Here is a 13,958-nt window from a genome sequence, read left to right as displayed (position 1 = left end):
CAATGTCGTCTCCATTTCCGAAATAGCCCTACTCTGTTTGCTACTCCCTCTTCTAGAATAACATTTCTTATATCCTTAATGAAAGGAAAAGCTTTGGCTTGGGTATCACCTTTGCTTGAAAAGAATGACCCTATACTTCTGGATGTTGATACTTTTCTCTCTGTATTTTCAAATGTATTTGATAAACCTGGAAGGTCATCCGCTGCTGAAGCTACTCTCTTGGATTTACGTCAAGGTAGTCAACCAGTTTCTCAATATGCAATTGAGTTCCGCACCCTGGCCTCTGAAACTACCTGGAATCAGGGAGCTCTTAGAGCCGCTTTTCGTAAAGGACTTTCGGAGCGTCTCAAGGATGAATTGGTGTATCGGGAGCTTCCAGAATCCTTGGAAGCCTTAATAAATCTTTGTATCAGTCTCGACGCCAGATTTCGTGAACGCCAACAAGAAAAGGATAGAACACAGAGGTCATCATCTCGAACTCCTTTTCGTTTGGCTCCTCGTTTTTCTAATCCAGTCACTCCTGCCTCTCCTACTCCAGATCAGGCTGAACCCATGGAAGTGGGAAGTATAAAATTAACAGAGACTGAACGCTTGAGAAGACGTTCTCTTGGCTTGTGTTTGTACTGTGGCCTTAAAGGGCATTTATTAAGGGATTGTCCTACCAGGCCAGTAAAAGCCAGGGCTTAACTCTAGTCCAGGGAACTGGGTTAAGCCAAAACAGTAGTCATTCCCTATACAAGAAACTTTTTGTTCCAGTAACCCTTCAAACCGGACATGGTAAGATTCATACCCAAGCTCTTATCGACTCTGGTGCTGGAGGAGTGTTCATTGATTCCACATTCGTCTCTACTCACTCTATACCTTTACTAAAGAAAGAGTATTCAATTTCAGTTTCTACGGTCAGTGGAGATCCATTGGGTTCCGGATACATTCAGTTTGCTACTCAACCTTTACTTCTCACTGTAGGAATACTTCATTCCGAGACAATCTGTTTCGATGTCATTCCCACTCCTCAATTTCCCATTATCTTGGGACTACCCTGGCTCCAAGTGCATAATCCTACTTTTTCTTGGACTTGTGGCGAACTCACCTCCTGGGGATCTACATGCCTGACTAAATGTCTTCAAAAGATCACCAAGTTACCACTCACTATTGCTCTCACAATTGAAACTCCCGATTCTCTACCTATGCCTTATCATGACTTTGTGGATGTTTTCTCCAAAAAGGAAGCTGAACGTCTTCCTCCTCACCGCCCTTTTGATTGCCCCATTGATCTCCTTCCTGGGGCTACCTATCCTCGAGGCAAGACATATCCACTTTCTAAACCTGAAAACGTGGCTTTGGAAGAATATATTAAGGACAATCTGGCTAGAGGATTTATTCGACCCTCCTCTTCCCCTGTAGGGGCTGGTTTCTTTTTTGTAGGAAAGAAGGATGGTGGATTACGACCCTGTATTGATTACAGAGGATTAAATCAGATTACCATCAAGAACAGTTATCCTCTACCCCTTATTCCTGAACTTTTTACTTATCTTCAGGGAGCTACTATATTTACTAAACTTGATCTACGTGGTGCATACAATCTTATCCGTATACGACAAGGAGATGAATGGAAGACTGCTTTTAACACTCGATTTGGGCATTACGAGTATTTGGTCATGCCTTTTGGGCTATGCAATGCTCCAGCGGTTTTTCAACATTTTGTGAACGAGATCTTTCGTGATTTTTTGAATATTTTTGTCATCATATACCTTGACGATATCTTGATTTTTTCTCAAAGTCACCAAGATCATGTGCACCACGTCAGGAAAGTACTTCAACGTTTAAGAGATTACCATCTGTTTGCTAAACTGGAGAAATGTTCTTTCCATCAAAAATCCATACCCTTTCTGGGTTATGTAATATCGGCATCTGGATTTGAAATGGATCCTACTAAACTTTCTGCCATCTTGGAGTGGCCTAGACCTGATTCTCTGAAGGCTTTGCAACGTTTTCTGGGCTTCGCCAACTATTACAGGAAGTTCATCAAGAATTTTGCTACTATTACTTCTCCCCTTACTTCTCTCACTAGAAAGGGGCAAAATTGCAAAAAGTGGCCTCCTGAGGCTATAGAGGCTTTTGAGTCTCTCAAAGAAGCTTTTTCTTCTGCACCTATTCTCCGTCACCCAAATCCAGATTTTCAGTTTATCCTGGAAGTTGATGCTTCTTCTGTTGCTGCTGGAGCTGTTCTCTCTCAACGAATACCAGAGACTGGAATGATTCATCCTGTTGGATTTTTCTCTAAAAAATTCACTCCTTCTGAATTTAACTATGACGTAGGCAATAAAGAGTTGCTTGCCATTAAAATGGCCTTGGACGAATGGAGGCATTGGCTGGAGGGTACTTCTTTGCCGTTTACCATACTCACTGATCATAAAAACCTTCTTTATCTCCAAACGGCCAAACGATTGAATTCCAGGCAAGCACGCTGGTCGTTATTTTTCTCCCGGTTTCACTATAATTTGTCTTACATACCTGGTTCAAAAAATATTAAGGCAGACGCCCTTTCCAGACAATTTCAAGATACCCCAATTCCTGAATCTGGTACCATTCTCCAACCTCATGAAGTCATAGCCCAGCTAACAACTTCTTGGTTACAAGAATTACAGTCCGCTCAAAGGAATCTTCCTTTGTCCTGTAAACCTCCTGATGGTTTACTCTTTGTTCCTGAACGCCTTCGTTCCAAGCTTCTATTTTGGGCTCATGATAGTCCCCTTTCTGGACATCCTGGTATCAGTATCACCATTCGAAATCTCAAACAGCATGTCTGGTGGCCTACTCTCTCTCAAGATGTTAAAGATTACGTCTCAGTATGCACACAATGTGCCATAAATAAGACTCCTCACCAACTTCCTTCTGGGTTGCTCCAACCGTTGCCCATACCTCATCAGCCTTGGACGCATATATCCATGGACTTCATTACCGACCTTCCTTTGTCATCTGGAAACAACACTATTTGGGTAGTGGTCGACAGGTTCACTAAGACTGCTCATTTTGTTCCCTTACCAGGATTACCGTCTGCTAAAAGACTTTCTGAACTTTTTATTTTGCATATTGTAAGAATCCATGGATTTCCTCTGGATATTGTTTCAGATAGAGGGGTACAGTTCGTTTCCCGATTTTGGAGGTCACTTTGTAAACATTTTGGAACTTCAATTTCCCTGTCTACTTCTCATCATCCACAATCTAACGGCCAGACTGAAAGGGTAAATCAGTGTCTTGAAACATATCTCAGACATTATGTGGATCATTTTCACTCTAACTGGACTTTTTACCTTCCTTTGGCTGAATTGGCTCATAACGCCCGGTATAATTCCTCCCTTCAGACATCTCCTTTTCAGGCGGCTTACGGATTTCAGCCCAGAACATTTCCTTTGCATACTTCTTCCACAGAAAATCCTGCTTCTGATCTTTCTGCCCGAAGATTAACCCGACATTGGCGAAGAATACATCGTATCCTCTCTGTAACTTCTAAACGTTACAAGTTCTTTTCAGATCTTCGACGGAAGAAGGCTCCCAAGTATCGTCCTGGCGATAAAGTTTGGATTTCCTCTCGTTTTCTTCGCCTGAAACAACCTTCTACCAAACTGGGACCACGATACGTGGGTCCTTTCCGAATACTGGGTCAAGTGTGTTCCACTGCTTACCGAGTGGCTTTACCTAAGACTCTCAAAGTCCATCCGGTATTCCACGTTTCTCTTCTAAAACCCATGATGTCCAACAGGTATTCTAAACCCCTTTCTAAACCTCCACCTCTGTTTGTCCATGGACATCCTGAGTTTGAGATCAGTCATATTCTGGATTCCAAACTCCGTGGCAAGAAATTGTATTATCTCATTCATTGGAGAGGTTATCCAGTCACGGAACGTTCCTGGGAGCCAGCTCATCAAGTAAATGCTCCTGCTTTAATAAAGGCCTTCCACAAGTCTCATCCTGCTAAACCTGGTCCTATTCCCCGGAGGGGTTCTTGAGGAGGGGGGTGCTGTCATGAATTCTCCGTTCATCGCCGTGTCACCGCGGCTCCCGGAGCTTCTCAGTGTGGATGACGTCACGTCGCTTAGCAACGTGACGCATCCTCTGACACACCCCTCTGTATTCGTCACCGCTCCTGCCTTTAAACTCCGGCGGGAGATCGTACTCGGGGCCTGTTTGTTTGATTCCCCGGCATCTGTGAGTACTTGAATATATTGCTTCTCTTGTGTACCGACTTCTGCCTGCCTGACCTAGCTCTTGTCTAATCCCTTCTACTGTTGTTTGAATACCGACTCCTGCCTGCCTGACCAAGCTTTTGCCTTACCCTATTACTGTTATTTGGATATCGACTACTGCCTGCCTGACCTAGCTTTTGCCTGATCTCTGCTTCTGATTTTTGGATACCAACTTCTGCCTGCCTGACCTTGCTTATGCCTTATCCTTAAACCTTCTCTTGGATTTATGTTACAAGCCTGCTTAAAGGGACATTTACTTTTACAAGCTGCAAAAGAGAACTTTGTCTTTTTGTTTGTTACAAGCCTGCTTAAAGGGACATTTACTTTTACAAGCTGCAAAAGAGAACTTTGTCTTTTTGTTTGTTACAAGCCTGCTTAAAGGGACATTTACTTTTACAAGCTGCAAAAGAGAACTTTGTCTTTTTGTTTGTTACAAGCCTGCTTAAAGGGACATTTACTTTTACAAGCTGCAAAAGAGAACTTTGTCTTTTTGTTTGTTACAAACCTGCTTAAAGGGACATTTACTTTTACAAGCTGCAAAAGAGAACTTTGTCTTTTTGTTTGTTACAAGCCTGCTTAAAGGAACAATTATTATTTCTTGAAACCTATCTTGTCTGTTTCCTGAGTGGGTCACGTCCTGGTTATTTCTCAGTGTGCTAGCGTGTGTTTTTCTATTCACACTAGCAGTTGGGTTACACCCCGGACTGATTCCTATACGGCTGACACCGGAAGGATGAAGATAGAAGATGCCTTCTGGATGAAGACTTCTGCCCGTCTGGAGGACCACTTCTGCTGGCTTCGTTGAGGAAATCTTGCTGCTTGGATGAAGACTTTTCCCAGTAAATGAATCTTCGGGGGTTAGTGTTAGGATTTTTTAATGGTGTATTGGGTGGGTTTATTTTTTAGGTTAGGGTTTGGGCCTGCAAAAGAGCTAAATGCCCTTTTAAGGGCAATGCCCATCCAAATGCCCTTTTTAGGGCAATGGGGAGCTTAGGTTTTCTTAGTTAGTATTTTATTTGGGGGGTTGGTTGTATGGGTGGTGGGTTTTACTGTGGGGTATTTTTTTGTTTGTATTTTTTTTTACAGGTAAAAGAGCTGACTTAGGAGCAATGCCCCGCAAAAGGCCCTTTTAAGGGCTATTGATAGTTTAGTTTAGGCTAGGGTTTTTTTTTTATTTGGGGGGGCTTTTTTATTTTGTTAGGGCTATTAGATTAGGTGTAATTAGTTTAAAGATCTGTAATTAGTTTTTTTTGGGTTTTTTTCTGTAATTTAGTGGGGGGTTTTGTGATTTAGCTTATTTAATTTAATTTATTTAATTGTATTTAATTTAGTTAATTTATTTAATTGTAGTGTAGTGTTAGGTGTTAGTGTAACTTAGGTTAGGTTTTATTTTACAGGTCAATTTGTATTTATTTTAGCTAGGTAGTTATTAAATAGTTAATAACTATTTAATAACTATTCTACCTAGTTAAAATAAATACAAGCTTGCCTGTAAAATAAAAATAAAACCTAAGCTAGATACAATGTAGCTATTAGTTATATTGTATCTTAGGGTTATTTTATAGGTAAGTATTTAGTTTTAAATAGGTATAATTTAGTTAATTATAGTAATTTTCTTTAGATTTATTTAAATTATATTTAAGTTAGGGGTTGTTAGGGTTAGGGTTAGATTTAGGGGTTAATACATTTAATATAGTGGCGGCGACGTTGGGAGAGGCAGATTAGGGGTTAATAAGTATAATGTAGGTGGCGGCGATGTTAGGGGCGGCAGATTAGGGTTTAATAATATTTAACTAGTGTTTGTGAGGCGGGAGTGTGGCGGTTTAGGGGTTAATATGTTTATTCTAGTGGCGGCGATGTCCGGAGCGGCAGATTAGGGGTTAAAAAAATTATTATAGTGTTTGCGATGCGGGAGGGCCTCGGTTTAGGGGTTAATAGGTCGTTTATGGGTGTTAGTGTACTTTTTAGCACTTTAGTTATGAGTTTTATGCTACGGCCTTGTAGTGTAAAACTCATAACTACTGACTTTAGAATGCGTTACGGATCTTGGAGGTAGAGGGTGTACCGCTCACTTTTTGGCCTCCCAGGACAGACTCATAATACCAGCGCTATGGAAGTCCCATAGAAAAAAGGGTTTAAAAAGTTTACGTAAGTCGTTTTGCGGTAAGGCCAAACAAGTGTGCAGTGCCCCTAAACCTGCAAGACTCGTAATAGCAGCGGTAGTGAAAAAGCAGCGTTAGGACCTGTTAATGCTGCTTTTTCAGCTTACCGCAAAACTCGTAATTTAGCCGACAGTTCATTATAACAGTTGTCACAAGGAGTTCTAAGGAATACTTTAGGGACATCACTTATGAAGTGCAACGAAGAACACAAAAAGCCAGATTACATGTTGTGCACTATTTAGCACTTTCGCTCTGGTGCAAACACCACCAGAAGTAAACTTTTTAACTTTTGTTGGTTAGCGCACATTTTACAAGTTGAAAGTAATATGTTTGCACACAAGCAAAAGCCAAGACGTGCTAACTTCAGAACTTAGAATTTAGCAACCTTGATAAATTCTTCTCAACATTGACTTCAATGGAGATCGCAAACTGGAAAAAAACTTGCACTGTCACCGACAGGAATTAAACCTACAGCACTAACCCAAAAGTTATGAATATTTTACATTCCAATGTTCTTCACAAAGGATAAAATGTTCTATTTATTTTTAAATATATATTTCTGATAAATGTTTTGTAAATATAAATATCTATATGTATATATATATAGAGAGCAAATAGTGCGTATGCACTCCCACTATCAGTCAATAACTGCCAGGGTGCTATAAGAAATGTAAAGTTCATGGTAATAAGCACTCAATGGTTTTAGGATGTCTGTGTCAACCAAAAAAACTTTATTCCATGTGACGTTTCGGGAACAAACACAGTTCCTTCCTCTGACAAACAAATAGTGATCAAAATCAGCCTTTTAAAGGCCCCTAGAGCCCTCCCCCAAACTGCAGCCAATCCAGGCCAATCGTACAACACACCTCTTCAGAAACAATCCCCCCATTGGATAAGCAACACGCAATGTGATATTATGTGAATTAATGTGTAAATAATACATGTGCACAATATAATACAATTACAATCATCATAAATGTGGGTCCTTTGTCTGAACACTCAGTGGGCTGATCGGCTGAGTCTGGATTGTGTGAAAACTCAAAAAACAATGTCAGAACCGGGTTTGGAAAAACATAAACAATGGCAAGTCGGGGCCGCACCCTCACCAGACCAATCAACAAACAAGTCAAGGCGTGTCATACGTGTGGTTCACACGCCTCTAAGCTGGACCATTAAACCCCTATAAGTCAAGGTTAAACTCCTGTCAATGATCGAAACTCTTTTTACCACAAACTGTCACTATGCTATAATAAATCCACACCCAGGACAGAACACCCAAAATGATGATACACAATGCACTATGTGAACTCTCGGTAAGAGAGGAACCAGGGGGCGGAGGGCGGACTCAACTGTCATATGTGTACCAACCAGATTACCTTCAGGTATAGAGAAGGCGGAGACCCCCGCCGTCTCAATCCCCCCATCACTTGTCACGATCAGTATACAACCTTGCCAAAATCCTCACACAAACAGATCATACAGATCCATAGCAAACAGTGATCACACGAACACACTGCGTAAAATGAAAAAGTGGGGGAGGGGAGTGGGGGGGCAGATATAGCCGTCACTCCCCCCATCAAATGAGGCGGAGACACCAACCGTCTCAGATGAAACTCCCCCCATGAGAGTACCAATCAAATGGCACTCTGGTCCATAAGAGGCGGAGACACCAACCGTCTCAGATGAAACTCCCCCCATGAGAGTACCAATCAAATGGCACTCCGCTCCATAAGAGGCGGAGACACCCACCGTCTCAGACGAATACCTCCCTAATCAACTGGTGTCTATCAAAAAACAGAGCCTGTCAAAAACTACACATACACTGAAACATCATCAGAACCTGCTTACATCCCCATTGCGTGAAGAAGTATCACACAAAAATAACCATCACTATCTTGTGCATATGAGTAACACCAGTGAGTCCATTATACAGTTACAGAAATGCTGGCTTCACAGTTACCCTGGGATCCTACCAATCACCAACAACTATGTATATCCATACAGAACACTGGACGTGAAATATCATGAGGAGTCTCTGCAAAATCCAACTATACTCAAATATAAAAAACTCTAATAATTAAATCTTATTATTTAAAAGATTCTAATCTCTTACACAAAATAAAGCGACCATAAGGCACTGAAATAAAAAAAAATAAAAAAAAGCACAAACACAAAAACCATTTAAATCTATCCACCACTACCCATTATATATGTTCAAATAAAATAAATGTAGCAAAAACTGTTTATTAAGAGACCTATAGAATAAGGCCAAAAAAACAAAATAAATATATATAAGTGGACCCATAGACTAAGGTCACATCCCACTACCATAATCCGAAGGACACCCATACTCCACACCAACTCCATGACCAGATAAAGACAGAACTATACAAATGGCAGGTATATCGTGCAAATATTGTGTTCCTCCACTAGGCCCCAAAAAAACAAAATAGAACCTGCAGAACAGACCAGATCACCGACCCCCCCTATGAATCCACACTCAGAACCCTACTAAATAAACTAAAAAAATAAATTGGTTAAAATAACATACGAGAATATGTTAGCAGTATAAAATCATGTTTGTGAGAATTTACATTAAAAACCACACATCACAGACAGACAAATAAGACCATGACATATGATATATATATAAATACATAGTTATAACGTTCCACTTGTAATCTAGCCCAAAATGCATTCATTTCTTAAAGGTACATGATACCCAAATGTTGAAGCACATGAAAGTGATACGGCATAGCTGTAAAAAGCTGACTAGAAAATATCACCTGAACATCTCTATGTAAAAAAGGAAGATATTTTACCTCAAAATGTCCTAAGTATTCACACTCCACTGTAAAGAGACTTTAAGCTGCCAATCAGGATGTTAGTCCCAGGACTGCAAGGGAGTGTGCATCTGGCATGTGCAGGCACAGTTATGTTATTTTCCTTTTTAGTTTAAGGACGTTTTACAATATTTCAGTGAAATCTCATGAGATATAAATATAAAAATAGAGAGACACACTCAACTGAGACAGAACATAAGCTAGAAAAACTTCTGTGCTTGTTCACAAGGCCAGTGCCACTTAGGGTGCAGTCTCTTTTAGCACACTATACCTTTCACAGAGAAAAAATATCCTGTAGCATATATCAATCTGATCCTGTCCAATGACAATCCAGCTCTGAAATACCAGGCAATTCTTCTCTGAACAAGAGAAAACAATAAACCCCAGATGTACGTTTCGGCCTCCTCTGGGCCTCATCAGTGAGGTGCAGTTGCATCTCTCTAGGGCATGTGTGCAAGGAGTCTATGTTTGGTTTGCCCTTTTTATGCTTAGGGAGACCCAAGAGTAATTTGTATACAAACATAAAAATAGAGAGACACACTCAACTGAAACAGAACATAAGCTAGAAAAACTTCCGTACTTGTTCACAAGGCCAGTGACACTCAGGGTGCAGTCTCTTTTAGCACACTATGCCTTTCACAGAGAAAAAAAATATGTCATGAGATCACAGCAAAACAAAGCACAACCTCAGCACTGCTGATACTGATTGATTTTTTTTTGGGGGGGGGGGGGGGGGGTTCAACTTGCAGCTGTACCGCAGCTGAAGTATAACTGTTCACAAAGCACTTAATGTGGTGAGCTGAAGACATGTTGAGGTAAAATGTATTCCCTTTTTACATAGAGATGTTCAGTTGATATTTTCATGTCAGCTTTTTACAGTTATGCTGCATCACTTTCAAGTAATTTAGCATATGAGTAGTATGTCCCTTTAAGGCTATGTGTAATATGTCCTTAATGTTAATCCAAACTGATTTTAATAAAGAAGTTGTTAAACTTAGCCTACTATGAGTCTCATCTATCCTAAATCACTGGCAAAGGAATTGTGTTGTTGTATTTCATGCTCAGAATCAACACTTATAGAACCTGAATGTACAAGCCTCATTCCTCACCCATTATAAAGTGCCTTTCAGTTTTCTGTACATTTACCAGAGCCCTGGTAGGTGAGAGTCTGTCTTAAAGCTGCTGTCACTGTGAAGTAAATATGGAGAGTGTAACAGGCCATAGATGACACTTGGATCAAATCCCAGTTATTTTTAATGTGTACCTGACCCACATATCCCAGACCTTCATCTTTATGCAAAGTTAGTCTCTTAACATTCCTTCCCTTTAAAGGATTTTTCACAGATATATTACAGAAAAGCTTAGACAATTTACAGAGTCTTTCCAAGCTTATTATAGTTACGTTTACCATTTCTCTGTTGGATTAAATTGACATTCATTACTGGAATTAGAGCCGTCTGTGGATTTTATGCATCTCTTGTTTATTCAGTTCACTAATTGCAGGTGCTTTAGACTTTAGAAATTCTGCAGATACAAGACTCACCATACTCTAGATGAGACAATGTAATGGAATAAAGTGTGTACAGCAAGATTCATTAGGTCTGTGATCTCATAGGTCAAGGTTACACAAGTACACAGCAATATATTGTTGAAAGAATTAGTTTTTTTTTTAGTTCAGCCCTATTAGATTGATCTTGTGCTTGTTAAAGGGACACTGAACCCACATTTGTTTCTTTTGTGATTCAGATAGAACATGTAATTTTAAGCAACTTTCTAATTTACTCCTATTTTCAAATTTTCTTCATTCTCTTGGTATCTTAATTTGAAAAGCAAGAATGTAAGTTTAGATGCCGGCCCATTTTTGGTGAACAACCTGGGTTGTTCTTGCTGATTGGTGGATAAATTCACCCACCAATAAACAAGTGCTGTCCAGGGTCTGAACTAAAAGTTGTCTGGCTCCTTAGCTTAGGTGCCTTCTTTTTCAAATAAAGATAGCAAGAGAACGAAGAAAAATTGATACTAGGAGTAAATTATAAAGTTGCTTAAAATTGCATGCTCTATCTGAATCACGAAAGAACAAATTTGGTTTCAGTGTCCCTTTAATAAATAGGGAAATTGTTGACCTTATTGCCTGGTCAATCATTGAACTCAAGCGAAACAACAGCTCAGCAGCTCAATCAATAAGGATTTTAGTCACAAACAAAATACATTATTACAAAAAAAGTGCAAGTTCATTTTTTTGTAAATATTTTTTTATTAATTTGTAAAATAGTGCAGCAACACATATGAAGTAGTGCAGCAATACAGCTCACAACCAACTGCAGGCAGTCCCTAAAGCAACACTGAACTTGAAATTAAACTCTCATGACAGCATGCAATTTAAAAACAAATAAAACTTTTCACTTTACTGCTATAAACAAATTTGCTTTCCTTTTTGGGTGTTCTTTGTTAAAGAGTAAACCAAGGTAGGCTATAAGGAGCTTCGGAGCATGCATATCTCTTTAGCACAGGACTGTTTGCAACAATGTATAACATTGATACAAACATTGTTGCCAAAACTCCTGCAATTGAGTGCTAAAGTCACATGCACACTCCTGAGGTCCCCCTATGTTTACTTTTAAAGGCTACCAAAAGATCAAAGCAAATTTAATAATAGAAGTAAAATAGATTTTTTTATTGCATGCATGAAATCTGAATCATGAAAGTTTAATTTTAAATATATAGAGCAACAACTGAAATACTATGCAATCCTGTTAAAGGTACAGTAAATTCAAAATGAACAATTGGCATTTAAAGGGATAGTATAGTTAAAATTAAACATTCATGGTTAAAATAGAGGATGTGATTTAAACAGTTCCAATTTATTATATTATAAATATATATTTTATTTATTATAAAATTACTTTGTTCTCTTGGTATCCTTTGTTCGAGAGCATACCTAGGTAAGGTCAGAAGTAGCATTACTGCCTTTAATATGCATGCCTACAATGTCCATTTAAAGGAACATACAAGTCTTTACATTTAGTATTTAACATTTGAAAATAGGACAAAATAGTCAAAATTAAAGGGACACTGAAGCCACATTTTTTTCATTCGTGATTCAGATAAAGCATGAAATTTTAAGCAACTTTCTAATTTGCTCCTATTATCAAATTTTCTTCATTCTCTTGGTATCTTTATTTCAAATGCAAGAATGTAAGTTTAGATGTCGGCCCATTTTTGGTGAACAACCTGGGTTATCCTTGCTGATTGGTGGATAAATTCATCCTCCAATAAAAAACTGCTGTCCAGAGTTCTGAACCCCAAAAAAAAGCTTAGATGCCTTCTTTTTCAAATAAAGATAGCAAGAGAACGAAGAAAAAATAATAATAGGAGTAAATTAGAAAGTTGCTTAAAATTGCATGCTCTATCTGAATCACAAAAGAAAAAATTTAGGTTCAGTGTCCCTTTAAAGTTTCATGATTCAGATAGGGCATGGAATTTTAAACAACTTTCCTATTTACTTTTATCATCAAATTTGTTTTGCCCTCTTGGTATTCTTTGTTGAAAGGTAAACCTAAGTAGGCTCATATTCTAATTTCTAAGCCCTTAAAGGCCGCCTCTTATCTCAGTGCATTTTGACAGTTTTTCATAGCTAGACAGTGCTAGTTCACGTGTACTATGTAGATAACATTGTGCTCACTCTCATGGAGTTATTTATTATATAACTCTTTTTATTAATTTTGTTTACAAATACATGACAATAACAAGTCCATATTCAGTTGCACATTATTAAGTGTATATTCTACTATATATATAAAACAGTACACATTTAGATAAAGGAAATAATAGAAAAGAGTAGAAAAGAAAAAAAGGGGGGATTTATAACTTAGTTAAAAAGGTTTATTTATATTCATTTTTATTTGGCCTGTTAAAGGGACAAAAAAATCTTTCATGATTTAAATAGGGCATGTAATTTTAAACAATTTTCCAATTTACTTTTATTACCAATTTTGCTTTGTTCTTTTGGTATTCTTAGTTGAAAGCTAAATCTAGGAGGTTCATGTGCTAATTTCTTAGACCTTGAAGACTGCCTCTAATTTGAAAGCATTAGCCAATAGGATTGCATCAGCCAATAGGATTTTTTCTACCTTAATTCCGATTGGCTGATAGAATTCTAACAGCCAATCGAAATTGAAGGGACGCCATCTTGGATGAGGTCATTTAAAGGAACCTTCATTCAGTGTTAGCCGTCGGATGAAGAGGATGCTCCACATCGGATGTCTTGAAGATGGACCCACTCCGTGCCGGATGGATGAAGATAGAAGATGCCGTCTGGATGAAGACTTCTGCCCGTCTGGAGGACCACTTCGCCCGGCTTGGATGAAAACTTCTCCCGGCTTTGTTGAGGACTTCGGCCCGGTTGGATGAAGACTTCTCCCGGTAAGGTGATCTTTAAGGGGTTAGTGTTAGGTTTTTTAAGGGGGTATTGGGTGGGTTTTAGAGTAGGATTGGTTGTGTGGGTGGTGGGTTTTAATTTTGGGGGGGATTTGTAATTTTTTTACAGGTAAAAGAGCTGATTACTTTGGGGCAATGCCCCGCAAAAGGCCCTTTTAAGGGCTATTTGTAATTTAGTGTAGGGTAGGGCTTTTTTATTTTGGGGGGGTTGGTTGTGTGGGTGGTGGGTTTTAATGTTGGGGGGGATTTGTAATTTTTAATTACAGGTA

This window comes from Bombina bombina, chromosome 1 (assembly GCF_027579735.1).
Source record: "Bombina bombina isolate aBomBom1 chromosome 1, aBomBom1.pri, whole genome shotgun sequence".
In the NCBI taxonomy this organism is placed as follows: domain Eukaryota; kingdom Metazoa; phylum Chordata; class Amphibia; order Anura; family Bombinatoridae; genus Bombina; species Bombina bombina.
Note: the sequence above shows the minus strand (reverse complement) of the source record.